Genomic DNA, 17314 nt, shown 5'->3' on the forward strand with positions numbered 1-17314 from the left:
GCAAACATAGAGTACATTATTTTATTCACTTGAACACAAAGTTAGAGCACTCATTATTGTGAGACAAGGTATGGCTAATAATAGACAATCCACCTCGGGCTTAGGGCTCATAAAATATAGATCCAGAACATATTATTAAAGAAAGTTAAGAATTTTCCAATCTATTTGTCATAAAAGGTCATTGATGTATTGCCATAGAAAGGATTCTGGATTGGATGAATTAGTCCTTAACATTTCTGTTCTTTTTGCTAAAACTCTGTTCAAGGCATATTCGATTATGAAATAATTTTGAAAGATTAAAAATATAGGATACTTTGTTCATCTGTTTAATCCGGAACCTATTGCATCTTTTTAGACATAATTTCTAGACAATTAATGCTTCAATATACAAAAGCTTATATAAAAATATTAATATCAAAGTCTAAAATTCCAATATTATCTTCTCTATTAATTCTCCTTACAATTATATCCTAATTCTGCCACTAAAAAATGCACATACATAAAATGAAAATGTCATATTTGGGCTACAAATTTTTAAATAGAAAAAATGTAATTGCTGTAAATGGGTTATAGAAAATATCAATGCAACACAAGTAGCTAATTGTAGATAATTAGGTAGCAAATATAAAAACTCATTCAGAGTTGTAAATATAACATGGGGTACTTTCTATAAGTTATTTGTTGAACAAATAAGTATTTTTAACTAATTTATATTTTCGTACCATTATAACAAATAGGAATACAACCCACTTGAACATGGAATGCCTCTAAATAATTTACAAACAGGGATATTGTAAAAACATTTTGTGGGACATTTACAAATGTGATATATAAGGCATGACAAAAACAAGAACAGGAAACACTTCCTGTGGATTTGTGACAATTTTGTAGGGCTTGTTGTCCCTGTAGTAATCAATGTATTTGCTTTTTAGTGTGATTATATTAAAATACATTTAAAAGAGATTTTTCCCATATTATCTTTTCCCTTAAAGAGGTCTTATGAGTGTTAAGTCCTTCCAGAGAGAAGGCAGCTTTTCTGGTCTTTATTTCCATTACTATGCAATTAACATCAGATGATTCAATAGGCTAGGAAGTTATACTAAGAAGAGATTTTGCATGAGAAGCAGAAAAGTTACACAGACATTGAAGGGTGTCAGCTGAATTTAAAAGACTTTCTTCATTAGATAACTCCTCCAGCTAATTTTCTTCAAAAGCATGCTTTCTATATCAGACTAATTTTACAATCTCTTTCTGAAGAACATTCCCACAGTGATACAAGACATTGATACTTGGGAAACTAGTTGCAAGAACATAAACACAAAGGGGCTTTCCAGATTTAACTATTCACATTTTAAAATAAACACAAACTAGACATGAAAATCTTTAGCACATGAAGGAGCATGTTTCATTCTTAATCATTAGAAGACAATGCAAAACTGAAATATCTCTGTAGTAAGCTGAAGTAAGAATACTCCAAATATGTAACCAAGATACATCTAAAAGGTTGGTCAGGGCCATTAAACTAGTACAAAAACAAAACAAAACAAAAACACATGATAATTCTGAGATATACCTGAATTATCTTTGCTGAGACTACTTAGTTAATTTTTCTTCCATAAGTATGTGATTTCAATCCCACATAAGACTTTTCTGGAGAGAATGCTATAGAAGGAACCTGCGGTCTAGCATCATCATCATCATTATCATCATCATCAGTCATCAATAACATTATCAACAATAAGACTTTACATTTTAAAGAATTTACAAAGTTGTTTCAAAATCATCCCTTTTAAGTTATAATGTCTCTATAAGTAGAGAGATCATATATATGTTCTTACTTTGTAAATATAAAAACTGAACTACAGAAAAGGTATACACATTTTTCATGATGACTTGACCAAAGAGACATAGCTAGTAAGTATTCTGAATGATACTGCCTTCAATAAGGGCTAGTTTCACTCCATATTGCGAAGTATTTATATTGTAACTTTATTGAAAAGAAACGAGTACTCTCCGATCTGTGCAATCATCTAACTCCAATGGGAGAAAATTTGCCATTGTAGATAAAACATGGACTGGTGCATCAGACTCACTTGGGTTGAAATTCCCACTTCACTTACTAGCTGTGTATTTTTGGCAAACTAATCAACCTGCCTGATCTTAAGCTTCTTCATCTGCAAACAGGAAACAATGTCTCTCTTTCTCTTCCTCACAGGGTTGCTGTGAACACTAAATGAATTATGACAAGGGTTGAATGCAATGTCTAGAAAATCCTATGTGCATATACATTTTAAAACTTTCTTCCTTTTCCTGCTAACATGACATTCTGTACCACATACCCCATACCTGAGGGGGAAAGTGATATTGACCTTGCTCGTCAATGGGGAAACAAGTTATAATAGAGAACAATATCATGAAAATATGATAGACTTTTTACAAAATTTGAGGCATGAATAACTCTTATTATGAGATGTTAGATTAGACAGAAAATAAAGTGGCCTAGTTTAGTCACTTTCTACTAGTTCCTGCGAGTAAGTCGTCTTTTAATCTTCTACACAGCATTTTTAAAGACCATTGTATCTGGTCTTCTTTCTGAGACAGTTTCATGAAACAACAAATTCATGATAACTTGTTCTTCACTTTTTTCCTGTGAGCTAAGAAAGGAGGGCAATTGACAGGATAAAGAATGACAATACAGGAATAAGTCAGCCAATGGGCTTAACTACTGCTTACAAAACTAGCAAAACAAAGTATAGCTTCTTTTGAAAAAAAAAGCAAAGGGTATAAGGAAGAAGGAGGTTATTGGGTCTGTTTAAACAAGAAAACTATTGGCATCATATCTTAAGAATGATTAATTCTTTTTTTTTTCATTTTTTAAATTTTATTTTATTATTATTATACTTTAAGTTTTAGGGTACATGTGCACAATGTGCAGGTTAGTTACATATGTATACATGTGCCATGCTGGTGTGCTGCACCCACTAACTCGTCATTTAGCATTAAGTATATCTCCTAATGCTATCCCTCCCCCCTCCCCCCACCCCACAACAGTCCCCAGAGTGTGATGTTCCCCTTCCTGTGTCCATGTTTTCTCATTGTTCAATTCCTACCTATGAGTGATAATTCTTAAATGTATGTGTATATTATAAAAGATTTGAAGTTGTACAAAGTGACACTGTGTATTGTAAGGTATACTTAAAAGATTTCTCCTCTGTATAAAAATCATATGCACCTAGACCATGTGTCTCTTGTGCCATAAAGTGTGGTGTCTTTAAGAGCACAACAAATCATTTTCCTGCAAAGTTTGTATTTTTCAGATTTAACTGAAGCTAACAAATCTCCACTATGAACTATGAAATACTCTTTAAAAAATAATAGCATTAATATATCTTTCCACACAAATAATTGCATTTAGATTTGGTAAACATGTTGAACTACTGTTTGGAGACTTTTGTCTGTTTATCTTTGATGACTTTTACTATTAACTCTGTTCCAAATTTAAGAACTAATAGCAATGGAATATTATGAAATGCTCTGATTTTTTTTTTCTCCAGAAAGATATAAGAGATTTTCTTTCTCTATTAAAATGGAGTTAAGCTACCCTCATTTCTCAAGCATTTTAGCTTAGGTTTCTTCTTTGTTCCACTAAAACATCTTCTGTGTATACAACATAATTAGGAAAAACCACAACAGTTGCTTTTGGACAGTGGGAATGTTTCAAATACTATTATTTCAAAGTGTCTTCCTTTTATTCCCCTTTCTGGCAAAAGAGTCTTTTATTAAACTCACTGCACCTCTCAATCATCCATCATCCCCCACTTCTTTTTACTCTGAAAAAATAGTGTAGAGGGAAAAAAATAAAGTTATTGGGCAGACTTCTTATTTTCATTAATGAATGGTCAGGAATTTGGCAACTAGCTGGGAAACTGGGTATCTGTTCCTTGAGTCAACTCACTGGAGCAAAGGCAAAAAAAAAAAAAAAAAAAAAGCAAAAAGAAAGAAAAAAAATCCACTTAGGGCTTGGCAAACAACTTTTCCTCTGGATAATTTCCATTGGCTTGCGGCACAACTGCTGTACATCTATTAAGAAGAGTTCCAGGGTCTATTGGTTGGGTTCATCTGCTTCAGGCATTTCCCTTTTAAGCTCAGCATTTCTTGGGCTTGTAAAAGCTCCTTGAAGGTTCAGTTTAAAGAATCTCCCTTGGTCACAAGAGTTCCTTCTGCTTGTTCCTTTATATGGCTTCCTGTTTGTGCCTGTTTATTAAATGCCCCTTTCCAAGTAACCATTGACTGTTGGAACTTTTACAGGATTCATTATGATTCATTTGATCTTCAAATGCTTGGAAAGAATCGGTGTTGGTCCTATCCTTTTTCTATCACTTGAATGTCTGTCTGCCTAATTAATACTTTCTCACTAGTGCACTACTAGGGTTTTCTGTGGGAAAGTTTCTATGAAATTAAGAGATATTTAGAATTTATGAACTTTTTTCTTTCCAAGTATTTACACTTTAAAATATTGTGAAATATATTTCCCTGAGGTTTCCTGTGACTAATTTAGTCTCCCTCCTTCTTTTGTTTCTTAATGATACAAACCACATGAGAAAGTCACTAAAAAATGTAGAATTATAAATCTCTCCTTAAAGCTTACATTTAATTACTTATACATAAATGTCAGTAAACAATATTTACAACTACTTAGATAATTCTGTGATGTACTTTTACTAAACAAATGTATCTTTTGTTCTAACTCTAGTTATTTATACTCACAATAGTATCCAAATATAAATAGGGTTTAGAGTTTGAAAATAAAATAATTTGAATAACATTCATTATAGCATCTTTATTTTAAGAGTTACTGATTAAGTCTATTGGGGAAAAATATATCAGTTGATAATGAGGAAACTTCCATGATATCTTTCAATATTATCATATTGTTTTAAACTCACACTATTTTTAGCTAAAGTTTAGGCTCTCTGTATGTTAAAATACACTCTAGATATAGCATATTTAGACCTATTAGTATATAATGTTACAAACTAAAGAATAAAGTTCATAATACGTAGTATAGTGTAAGCATACTTTATTTTAGCCAGTGATACATTTGTGCTAAAATTATAAAATTATTATACCGATTGATAATACTACACTTACAAAAATTCTCAATAGACTTAAAAAAACTTTCAATTTGGTAACTCTAATTTTTCTTTTTTTTGAGACAGTCTTGGCTCTGTCACCCATGCTGGAGTACAGTGGCACAATCATACCTCACTGTAAACTTGAACTCTTGGGCTCAAGCGAGCCTCTCACCTAGGCCTCCCAAGTAGCTAGGATTGCAGGTGTGCACTAACCACATCCAGCTAATTTTTAGTTTTAATTTTATTATTATTTTTTTTTTAAGAGACAGGGTCTCACTATGTTAACCAGGCTAGTCTTGAATTCCTGGCCTCCAGTGATTCTCCCACTTGGGCCTCCCACAGTGCTGGGATTATAGGCATGCACCACCTTGCCTGCTCTGCTCTCTCTAATTTTGAAATTATTTGTAGCTGACCCTAATGCTAACCAATGCAGCACCTGATTCAGGTTTGAGGTACCAGTGTCAGTGAAGGTTCTTGGGAGGAAGCGGTATTTAAATGGAGAACTGAGGGTGAGGGGAAAGAGTTGGGATAAAAAGTGCTAAGAGTGTTTTGTGATGGGAAAGCAGCACTTGTGAAAAAGAAGACAGAGCCTACTTAGTAGTATGTTTGGAAAAGTAATGAGTGTGGACGTGGGCAAAAGGTTTCAAGAGAAGAGACTGTAGATATGCATAGAGCCAGATGAAGTAAGACTTATAAGTCACGTTAAGAAGTTTGAACTCTATATTTTAGGAACTGAGAAGATCCTTAAGTATTCTATTATGTTTTGTTTTAAGCAGGTAAGTTAAGCGGGTAAGTTACAAAACCATATTTGCATAAATATGGAAAATCATTTAATGATTTAGATCTTCTAAAGTAGGACAATGTAATATTCTACTGTGTCTTAGTCTATATATAAAGACCTTGCTTTTTTAAATATCTTTTTTTTTTTTTTGAGACAGAGTCTCGCTCTGCTGCCCAGGCTAGAATATTGTGGCATGATCTCAGCTCACTGCAACCTCCGCCTCCCAGGTTCAAGCAATTCTCGTGCCTCAGCCTCCCAAGTGGCTAGGATTACAGGTGTACACCACCGCACCTGACTAATTTTTGTATTTTTAGTAGAGATGGGGTTTCATCATTTTGGCCAGGCTGGTCTCGAACCCCTGACCACAAATGACCCACCCACTTGGTCCTCCCAAGGTGCTGGTATTACAGGAATGAGCTACCGTGCCTGGCCTAAAAATCATTTTTCAGTCAAGGACATTGCATTTCTTTTCTGAGTTGCTATCAGAGCAATCTATAAAGGAGGAATGTACAAGGAGTGGTAGGATCAAGAATTCTGTAATGCAAAAGAACAAAAGGAAATGATATTCATTCATTTTTGTTACTATTTTTCTCTTTAACAAAGATTTTAAAGTTTAAACAACGTCACAGAGAAGCCAATGAACATTTTCCCTATCTTTGGACATTTGATCCTTTTTGTAACTTAAGGTGTTTCTCAAAAAAATTAAAAAGTTATAGATGATGAGGAATAACATAGGAAACTGGATTTCAGAGCAAAAAAAAAAAAAAAATTCCATAGGCAAAAGGAGTCTTTGTCATTCTTTTCTCCTTTTGGTGAAAAATGTTGCTATATTTCATTGAATCCAAAATGCCATTAACTGCAAAACTTACCTTGATTTCAGAGTGGTTAAATGTGAATAAAAGGAACAGTATTACAAGTAATACAAACACTCAAACTACAGAAAAGGTGAAGTTACTAGGCAACTTTCTTACATTTCTGTCAGAACCAAAGCAATAGTGAAGAGTGTTGTATAAAAACAAAAGCTTATGAGAACATATGGTTGCATCCTTTTAACTTTAATTTAAACATTTGTATGCACACACACAGCACATGCATGTGTGTGTTTGTGTATGTGTGTATAAAGACTGAAGCTCTCAAGGGAAGATAAATGAGGGAATGAAGAGGCAGAAAAGTATAGGGAACTGAGATGGTGTGTAATACTACCAAATGAAAATGAGCAGTAGCATTCTTATTAGCATTAATATTGAACAAACATTTGCTCAAACTGTTAAACACATTAACAAGATTTGTCATTAGAGTTCTCTGTCACATAACAGTGATAGGACAGCAATACATAATGAAGACCTCATGACGTAAAAACTGAAACTTGTCCATTTTTCATATGAGACTTTTATGAGAGTTAAGTAAAATTAGGTTAAAATACAATAAGGAAATTTGTTATACAAAATAACTTATTTCATAGGCTATTATCTCCACAAAAATCAGAACTCCTTTTCCTAACCAAGAACTGGGTTCAATACATCCAAAATTAATGCTGAAATGAGAATTTTTTATTTATTTATTTTTATTTTTTTTGAGACCGAGTCTCACTCTGTCGACCAGGCTGGAGTGCCGTGGTGCAATCTCGGCTCACTGCAACCTCTGCCTCCCAGATTCAAGCAATTCTCCTGCCTCAGCCTCCTGAGTAGCTGGGATTACAGGTGCGAGCCACCACGCCTGGCTAATTTTTGTATTTTTAGTAGACACGGGGTTTCACCATGTTGATCAGGCTGGTCTCAAACTCCTGACATTGTGATCCACCTGCCTTGGCCTCACAAAGTGCTGGGACTACAGGCGTGAGCCACCACACCCTGCCTGAAATGTGAATTTTAAATGTTATACCTAGTTGAAGGCCAAATCACTGAAAAAATGACGGATAAAAATAAAATACAAAAATTTTCAAATTAAATGGAAATAACCAAAGCAGAGAGATGCAAATGTCATAGCTTCAATGGCTTAAATTATACTGTTAAAAGAAATCCTCAGAGACCTCAGAAATAACACCACACATCTACAACCATCTAATCTTTGACAAACCTGACAAAAACAAGCAATGGGGAAAGGATTCCCTATTTAATAAATGGTGTTGGGGAAACTGGCAAGCCATATGCAGAAAACTGAAACTGGATCCCTTCCTTACACCTTATACAAAAATTCACTCAAGATGGATTAAAGACTTAAACGTAAGAGCTAAAACCATAAAAACACTAGAAGAAAACCTAGGCAATACCATTCAGGACATAGGCAAGGGCAAGGACTTCATGTCTAAAACACCAAAAGCAATGGCAACAAAAGCCAAAATTGACAAATGGGATCTGATTAAACTAAAGAGCTTCTGCACAGCAAAAGAAACTACCATCAGAGTGAACAGGCAACCTACAGAATGGGAGAAAATTTTTGCAATCTATCCATCTGACAAAGGGCTAATATCCAGAATCTATAAAGAACTTAAACAAATTTACAAGAAAAAAAAAACCCATCAAAAAGTGGGCAAAGGATATGAACAGACACTTTTCAAAAGAAGATATTTATGTGACCAACAAACATATGAGAAAAAGCTCATCATCACTGGTCATTAGAGAAATGCAAATCAAAACCACTATGAGATGCCATCACATCAGTTAGAATGGTGATCATTAAAATGTCAGGAAACAACAGATGCTGGAGAGGATGTGGAGAAATAGGAACGCTTTTACACTGTTGGTGGGAGTGTCAATTAGTTCAACCATTGTGGAAGACAGTGTGGCGATTCCTCAAGGATCTAGAACCAGAAATACCATTTGACCCAGCAATCCCATTACTGGGTATATACCCAAAGGATTATAAATCATTCTACTATAAAGACACATGCACACGTATGTTTACTGCAGCACTGTTCACAATAGCAAAGACTTGGAACCAACACAAATGCCCATCGATGATAGACTGGATATAGAAAATGTGGCACATATACACCATGGAATACTATGCAGCCATAAAAAAAAGATGAGTTCGTGTCCTTTGCAAGGACATGGATGAAGCTGGAAACCATCATTCTCAGCAAACTAACACAGAAACAGAAAACCAAACACCGCATGTTCTCAATCATAAGTGGGAGTTGAACAATAAGAACACACGGACACAGGGAGGGGAACATCACACACCGGAGCCTCTCGAGGGTGGGGAGCTAGGGAAGGGATAGCATTAGGAGAAATACCTAATGTAGATGACGGGTTGATGGGTGCAGCAAACCACCATGACACGTGTATACCTATGTAACAAACCTGCACGTTCTGCACTTGGATCCCAGAACTTAAAGTATAGTTAAAAAAAAAAAAAATCCTGATTTTTAAAATGGGTTTCATAATTCAGTGTTCATGTTACAAGCAACTGTCCCAGGTTGGAGTGAGATGCAGCAAAATTTGGACGCAAAAATGTAAGACATATGGTCTTGATTGCCTTTCGCAGCTACGTTAAGAGTTCAGTGTAAAGAAAAGCATTCCAAGCGCCAGCTTGCAAACTAGGTTTTTATGTGAAACTCTAATAAAACAGCAGCAGATGTTTCTATGCTATTAATTTGTTTGGGACATTTTTGGCTGGTTCACTCCAAATCAACTGTTATCCCTTGTCCAACAACTGCAGCATTCATTTCTTTTTTTACACAGGGAGAAAGAGAAAGGAAGCTTTTCCTTTGGAATAGATACTGCACCAATTTGCTGTATGCATGGGAAAGTGAATGCCAGCATTTGTGTATTTTTGAAAAAAAAATTCCCTTAGAAACTGATGGAGGGTGGTTTTCATTATTGAAGGAAAAAAAATCATCCAGCCAAACTGCTGAAGCAAAAAATGAAGTATACTATTGGTAGGTAAACATATATTGAGTAACACAATATGAATTTTATTTTAAGGATTAATGACTTGACAAAACCTTTATTTATTTGACTTCTAACCCTGCTTATATTGATGTACATTGTTGCTAAATCTATTCTGGTTCTGATTTACAATGGGGAAAAAAAAAAAAAAAAAAAAAAAAAAGGTAATCACCCTGTAAAATTTTCACACTATCCTAATCAATTCACTTCCATTCCTCTTCCCCCACCCTTGTAATCCATTCTTGCTGCCATAAAGTTCTTGAAAGATCACCTTTGCCTGGAGATAAACACCTCTTGTTAATGTTTATTAAAACACTGAATGTTTCACCTTCAGAAAGAAAACAAAAAAGATCTTAAAAAATAAAATAAATCCTTTCCTTACCTTAGTAATTTTCCTACTTTCAATCAACCTTCTCAAGAAAAAGGACAAAACTGGGAAGAAATCAAAGTGCCAGTTGATTGTTTCCAGTGAGGCCAAATGTGTTCACTTCTAACCAGTTACCCTCTGTAACTGGGCAGTTTGCTTTACATGAAATTATGCTCTCTCACTGGAAATACTAAGTATTCATTTTTAAGGACTGTTCTTGGTCTATACAGCTTATTAGTATCTTTCAAGATTACCCAGAAATCCTTCATGGGATTCAAATGGAAACCCTAAAGCCTATTACCCTGTGAGTCTGCTGGCTAAAGTGCCAAAATGATTTGGATTTCAATTTTGTTTCTAAAACAAATGTAAGAAAGTATCATTAACAAATGCAACTAAAGTTGGTTCAAGTTCAAAAAGTCTGCACATTCTAGTGTAATTAGAGGCAAGAAAGTTTTAAAGCCCTAATGGAATTTTCTGTAATTCACTCCTTAATTGAAAAACGTTTGCTACTTGGAAGTATTTCCATGATATAGGAGCCAACTAACAAAGCATAGTAACCTTGTAAGACTCTTTCACTATACATATCTACTCTGATCTTTTGACATTGTAACTGCTCTCCCAGGCCTGTGGAAACAGCTAAATCCTACAATATCTCTCAATTGCCCTGAAAAGAGAATCCATGTTTTCGTTTGATGAGCACCTTTATGATCTGGCCCCTCTCCTGCTCACCTCTCCTCTCCATCTCTTGACCTCCCATGACACTCTATATTCCAGGCCGACTGAATCAATCTCAGTTTCCTAAACTAGTCACTATTCCTCTAGCCACTAATTTGGAACTAGTATACTGTGTCCGACATGCCAGAATCTTAAGTAGCTAACTCCTATTTGTTATATGTGTCTCAAATTCAATCCTTTTTTCATCTATAAGTTTTCTCTATCTTCTTTCTTCCCAAGGCATTTACTTCCTTATCACTGCCTCATCAATATAAGGTGAGGTAAATCTCATTTCTATGTGTTCACATTATAGTCCTAACTTCTGCTAGAGCATAATACATTGCACCTGCCAGTCTCTCCCAAGCTCATTCACAGTACGAACTATTTAATGTTACTGTGGAATCATCTCCTAGCAAGGTGCCTGAATTTTAGGAGTCCTTTGATAATATGCTTGGAAGTGAACATTCTTTTGCACCTACAATACCAGCACACGTTTTGTTATGTGGAGGCCACACATCTGAATCAAGAGTGAGTTTTCTAAAGTTAACTCACCCTAAACTACGTCTCCGTCCTGAATCCTCCTACCAAATCGTGTTTCTCCCACACTCCTCCTTGACTCAAAAACTCTCTAAACCTCCTGCTGCAGAGTAAAAGACACACTGTGGCCCTCAACACTCGGTCTATGTCATTGTTCACCCCACTGCCTCTCTCACTTCTTTTAATATACTTCCACCTAATTCACTCAGTCCCAGCCATGCTGGAGTCCTGCCATGTACTTTAATGCCTCAGGCACGTTTTTCTTCCTTCAGGGCTGTTGCAGTTACAATTCTTTCTGCTGGGATAATGGATACCCACAAGGCTCCCTCTTTCACCTCCTTCAGATCTTCACTCAAATGTCACATACTCAGTGATGATTATCCTGATCCCCTTATTTAAAACTGAATAAATACCCTGGTACTTGGAATTCCTTATCCCCTCTTCCTGCTCTATTTTGCTTCTTCAGCATCTAACATGCCACCCATTTGACTTATTTATATTATTTAATGTATGCTCCTCCTTTTTACTATAAACCATAAGAGCAGGGATTTGAATCTGCTTTGTTCTTTTGTCACCCCAGCACCTAGAATAGTGACTGCCACTAAAAGGATACTAAATTAATATTTACTTGGATACTATATGATAAATATAATACAATTGAACTATAATTTTAGTTCTAAGCATGATATCTAACTATGCTAAAATAAGCTAAAATCCTGAACTTAACTATTATTTAATCACATAATCACATGACTGTAATTATTTACATGGTAGAATTTAAAAACTGACAAGAATGAAATATTAACTATCTTATACTTGAACTTCTAAAAGTATTTTTACCATCTTTGTAGAATTATAAAAATTTATAGAATTTCCATATAAAATTTTCTTTAGATCTTAGAAAAAATATAAACTATGAACTATTCCAGATATTGACATTTTAAGTGATTCATTAACAAAACTAAAAAACACATACAGATTTGTCAATTGGCATATGATCTAATCTTTGGGAAAACAAACACAATTTAGGCAATATTCAAATAAGAAGAAAATAATTTGTATTCCACATATTACTCATTTATTATATAAGTTTTACATGCACACACACACACACATACCACTTTGATAACAAAATGAATACAGAAAGTTGTCAAAGTCATAAAGCTTGAAATTCACATCTTGTCTGAACTGAAAGCTCATGTTTGTAAATTAGTCCATTTGAAAATCATTTCTTGGTTTTGTTGGATTTTACAAGGGATAAATACATGTATAAAGATCTAAAAACTGTTGTGTCTTTATTCAGCTGGACCAAAAAAGAATTTTCACATTTTCTTAACTTAGTTTATTTTATATTGAAACATTAATATCCTTACTTCCAGTTAATGAGCAATCACTTAGAATTCTCAGAATCATTCTGTTTAACCAAAATATGTTTTTGTCAATCACATTACAGAAAAAAAAATAGTATTTCATGCACATCTGTGCTTTCATTCTCTAGCTTACATAGTTGGTGGATCAGAGACCTCAACGCAGGCATTCTGACTCTAGAGTCAATTCTCAATGACTGCTTTATACTGCCTCTTTATAGCACTGGCCTAAGTCTAGTGACATTCATTTTAGCTCTCAACTCTTTTCATAATAATAGTTATCATTTATTGAAGTCCACTACAGGCAAAGCTTGCTTGATAAGCTAACTAATATGTTGTTAAGGCTTAGAGGTAGCCTTAACAACATATTAATTACAGGGATATTGCCCTGTGAGAGTGGATCCAGAGTAATAATATTTCTTCATTCATTCATTCAGGTAAATGTTCTGCTTCTCCCAAATCCTAGTCTCATTAGCTTACCATGCTGTTCACTTCGGTATATGCCAGTTTTCTTCTTAGTTAATAGCAGGTGTGAATTTCTGAGGCTAATATTTAAAATAGGGTCCAGGATGTTTTAGGTATACCTACTCTACTACTGATGGACCTTTTTTACTCTTCAACAGCTTGAACAAAAGGTACCTTTAATAACAATTGTTCTTTCTTTGATTCTGAGGAAAGAAATTATTTATTATCTATGTCCACATTGCCCAATATTGATATAATGTGAGCCACATATGCAATTTAAAATCTTTCTAGTAATCACATAAAAATAAAAAGTTGAAATTAATGTTATATATTTTAACTCAATGTATCAAAATATTCAATATGTAATCAATAATAAAAATTGTTAATCAGATAGTTTATACTTTTAAAAAATGAAGTCTTTGAAATCTAGTGCATTTTATAGCACATGTCAATCCACACTAGCCCCATTTCAAGGGCCCAAGAGCCTCATGTGGCCAGAGTCTACCTTATTGATAACATAGTCCTAGATAATAAAAAAAGATGAAATAATTTCTACCTCATCTTGTGTTAAAAAAAATATAGCTTTGAAATAAAAGCTAGACAAGACCTGTAAGATAAAAGTAAATTGCAGGCCAGCCCGCTCATAAACGATGATGTAAAAAATTCCTAAGCAATATTTTGGCAAACTGAATTCAAGCCGTATTCATAAAAATGTAAGGAATCATGTCAAATTGTTATATCCTACCAATTCACGGTTGGTTTAACATTAGAAAATATATACATACAGCCATACCTCATTTTATCGTGCTTCACTTTGCAGATATTGCACTTTTTACTAATTGAACATTCATGGCAATCATACAGCAGCAAGTCTGTCAGGCCATTTTCCCAAGAGCGTGGCTTTACTTCATGTCTCTCAGCCACATTTTGGTAATTTTTGCAATATTTCTACATTTTCATTAGTATTGTATTGTTACGGTGATCTGTGATCAGTGTTCTTTGATGTAACTATTGTAATTGTTTTGGGATGCCACGAATCACAACCATGTAAGATGGCAAACTTAATAAATATTTGTTCAGGTTCAGACTGTTCCACCAGCTGACCATTTGCCCGTATCTCTTTCCTCTCCTTGGGCCTTCCTATTCCCTGAGACACAACAATATTGAAATTCAGCCTACTAAATATACTACAATGGCCTCTAAGTGTTCAAGTGAAAGGAAGAGTGGCAAGTCTCTAACTTTAAATCAAAAGCCAGAAATGATTAGGATCACTGAGGAAGGCATGTTGAAAGCTGAAGTAGACCAAAATCTAGCCTTCTTATGCCAAACAGGTAGCCAAGCTGTGAATACAAAGGAAAAGTACTTGAAAGAGATTAGGAGTGCTATTCTAGTAAACACACAAATGATAAGAAAATGAAACAGCCTTTTTACTGATATGGAAAAAGTTCTAGTGATCTACATAGAAAGTCAAACCAACTGCAATATGCCCTTAAGCCAAAACCTAATCTAGGGCAAAGGCCCAATTGTCTCCCATTCTAAGAAGGTTGAGGGAGATGAGGAAAGCTTCAGAAGGAAAGTTGGAAGCTAGCAGAGGTTGGTTCGTGGGATTTAAGAAGATAAGCAGTCTCTAGAACTTGAGAGTACAAGGTGAAACAGCAAGCATGTTCACAGCACCTTCACTACGAGTAGATTTCATCTCAAGGAACCACTTTCTTTGCTCATCCATAAGAAGCAACTCCTCACCTGTTTAATTTTTTTAATGAGATTGCAGCAATTCAGTCACATCATCAGCCTCCACTTGTAATTCTACTTCTCTTGTTATTTCCACCACATCTGCAATTACTTCCTCCAATGAAGTTTTAAACCCGTCAGTGTCATTCATGAGGGCTGAAATAAATTTCTTCCAAACTCCTGGTAATGTTGATAATGCATATAGAAATACGCAGTTACTATATAGATTTCCAGTTATCCAGAAGACCTAGCTAAGATAACTGATGAAGGTGGCTACAGTAAGCAACAAATTTTCAGTGTAGACAAAACAGCATTCTATTTTAAAAAGTTGCCATCGAAGACTTTCATTGTTATAGAGATGACAATGCCTGGCTTAAAAGCTTCAAAGGACAGGCTGATTTTCTTGGCAGGAGATAATGCAACTGGTGACTTTAAGTTGAAGCCAATGTTCATTTACCATTAATAAAAATCCTAGGATCATTATGAATTATGATAAAGCTATTCTGTGTTCCATAAATGAAACAAAGCATGGATGACAGTACATCTGTTTGTAGAATGGTTTACTACTATGGGCCCATTGTTGAGACCTACTATGCAAAAAAGAATTCCTTTCAAAATATTATTGCTTATTGACAACGTACCCAGTCACCTGAAAACTCTGATGGAGAAGTATGAGAAGATTAATGTTGTTTTCATGATTGCTAACACAACACCCATTCTATAATCTTTGGATCAAGGAGTAATTTTGGATGTCAAGCCTTATTATGTAAGAAATACATTAATATTTTGTAAGGCTATAGCTGCCGTAATGATTCCTCCAATGGAGCTAGGCAAAGTAAATAGAAAATGTTCTGGAAAGGATTCACCATTTTAGGTGACATTAAGAACATTTGTGACTCATGGGAGGAGGCCTACATATCAACATTATGAGGAGTATAGAAGAAGTTTATTTCAACCCTCACGAATGACACTGAGGGGCTTATGACTTCAGTGGATAAAGTAATTGCAAATGTGATGGAAATAGCAAGAGAAGTAGAATTACAAGTGAAGCCTGATGATGCGACTGAATTGCTGCACTCTCATAAGAAAACTTGAACAGATGAAGAGTTGCTTCTTATGGATAAGCAAAGAAAGTGGTTCCTTGAAATTATGTCTGCTCCTAGTGAGGATACTGTGAACACTGTTGAAATGGCCACAAAGGATTTATTAAAACATTAGATAGACTTAGTTATAAAGCAGTGGCAAGGTTTGAGAGGGTTAACTACCATTTTGAAAGAAGTTCTGTGAGTAAAATGTGATCAAATAGCGGCACATGCTACAGAAAAATCTTTAGGGGAAGGAAGAGTCAATCAATATGGCAAACTTCATTGTTGTCTTATTTTAAGAAATTACCACAGCCACCCAAGCCTCCTGCAATCACCACCCTGATCAGTCAGCAGCCATCAGCATCAAGGCAAGACCATCTACCAGCAAAAAGATTGTGACTCATTTGAGATTAAGATGATTGTTTGCATTTTTTAGCAATATTTTAAAATTACGGTATATACTTTTTTTAAGATAACAGTTTGGAACACATCATGACAGTATAGTATAATCATAAATTTTACATGCACTGGAATACAAAAAAAATTCATGTGACTCACTTTCTCGTGATACTAGCTTTATTGTGATGGTCTGGAAATGAACTCACAGTGTCTCTGAGGTATACCTGTATGTGAATTCACTACATCAAAAGATGAGGTAGAAAAAACACAGATGGCATGCTCACTAGATCCAGAAAAGTGATTTCATATAATTCGAAACTCACTTATGAGAAGAAAAAAAATCAGAAAATTAAGAAGAGAACATTTAAAGCAAGAAGATTTACATGGAAATACTCAAAGATTTTTTTGAATAAAAAATAAGACAGGGAAGTTTAGCATCACATTGTTCTAGAGGTCCTAAAAAATAGAGCTAGTTAAAGTTGCCAAGAATTTCAACCATTAGTCAGGGTTTCAATGGTCATAGTTCCAACTACCGTGGTCCCTAACTGGAATCTGGTAAATTAAGTAAAAAGATGGGAGTCCAGGGTGAATATCTCAGATTTAGGTGGAGGTGTTCTTTATTGAAGCTTTTATTTTTCCAGATTATATCCCAGAGTTGAGAGTAATTCAGCATTGGAGGACATTAGTCCCCACCGGTTATATCAAAATACAGTTAAAACCTATGCAGGAATCTTCCAACCAAAACCACTTGAACAGCTACCGTTTGCAGCCAGAACAGGTGACTGAGTAAAAGATGGAATTCAACTGCATCAGTTGCAGTACTTTCTCCTACCTCTCCTCCCT

General features: G+C 34.9%; 1 protein-coding gene across 13 annotated transcripts in view; it reads right to left on the minus strand.

Annotated features, from left to right (window-relative positions):
• The window catches only part of ROBO1 (roundabout guidance receptor 1), a 1183344-nt gene that overhangs the window by 202577 nt on the left and 963453 nt on the right, over positions 1–17314 (minus strand). The gene's annotated exons all lie outside the window — the stretch shown is intronic.

The sequence above is a fragment of the Pongo abelii genome, chromosome 2 (genome assembly GCF_028885655.2).
Source record: "Pongo abelii isolate AG06213 chromosome 2, NHGRI_mPonAbe1-v2.0_pri, whole genome shotgun sequence".
Lineage (NCBI taxonomy): Eukaryota > Metazoa > Chordata > Mammalia > Primates > Hominidae > Pongo > Pongo abelii.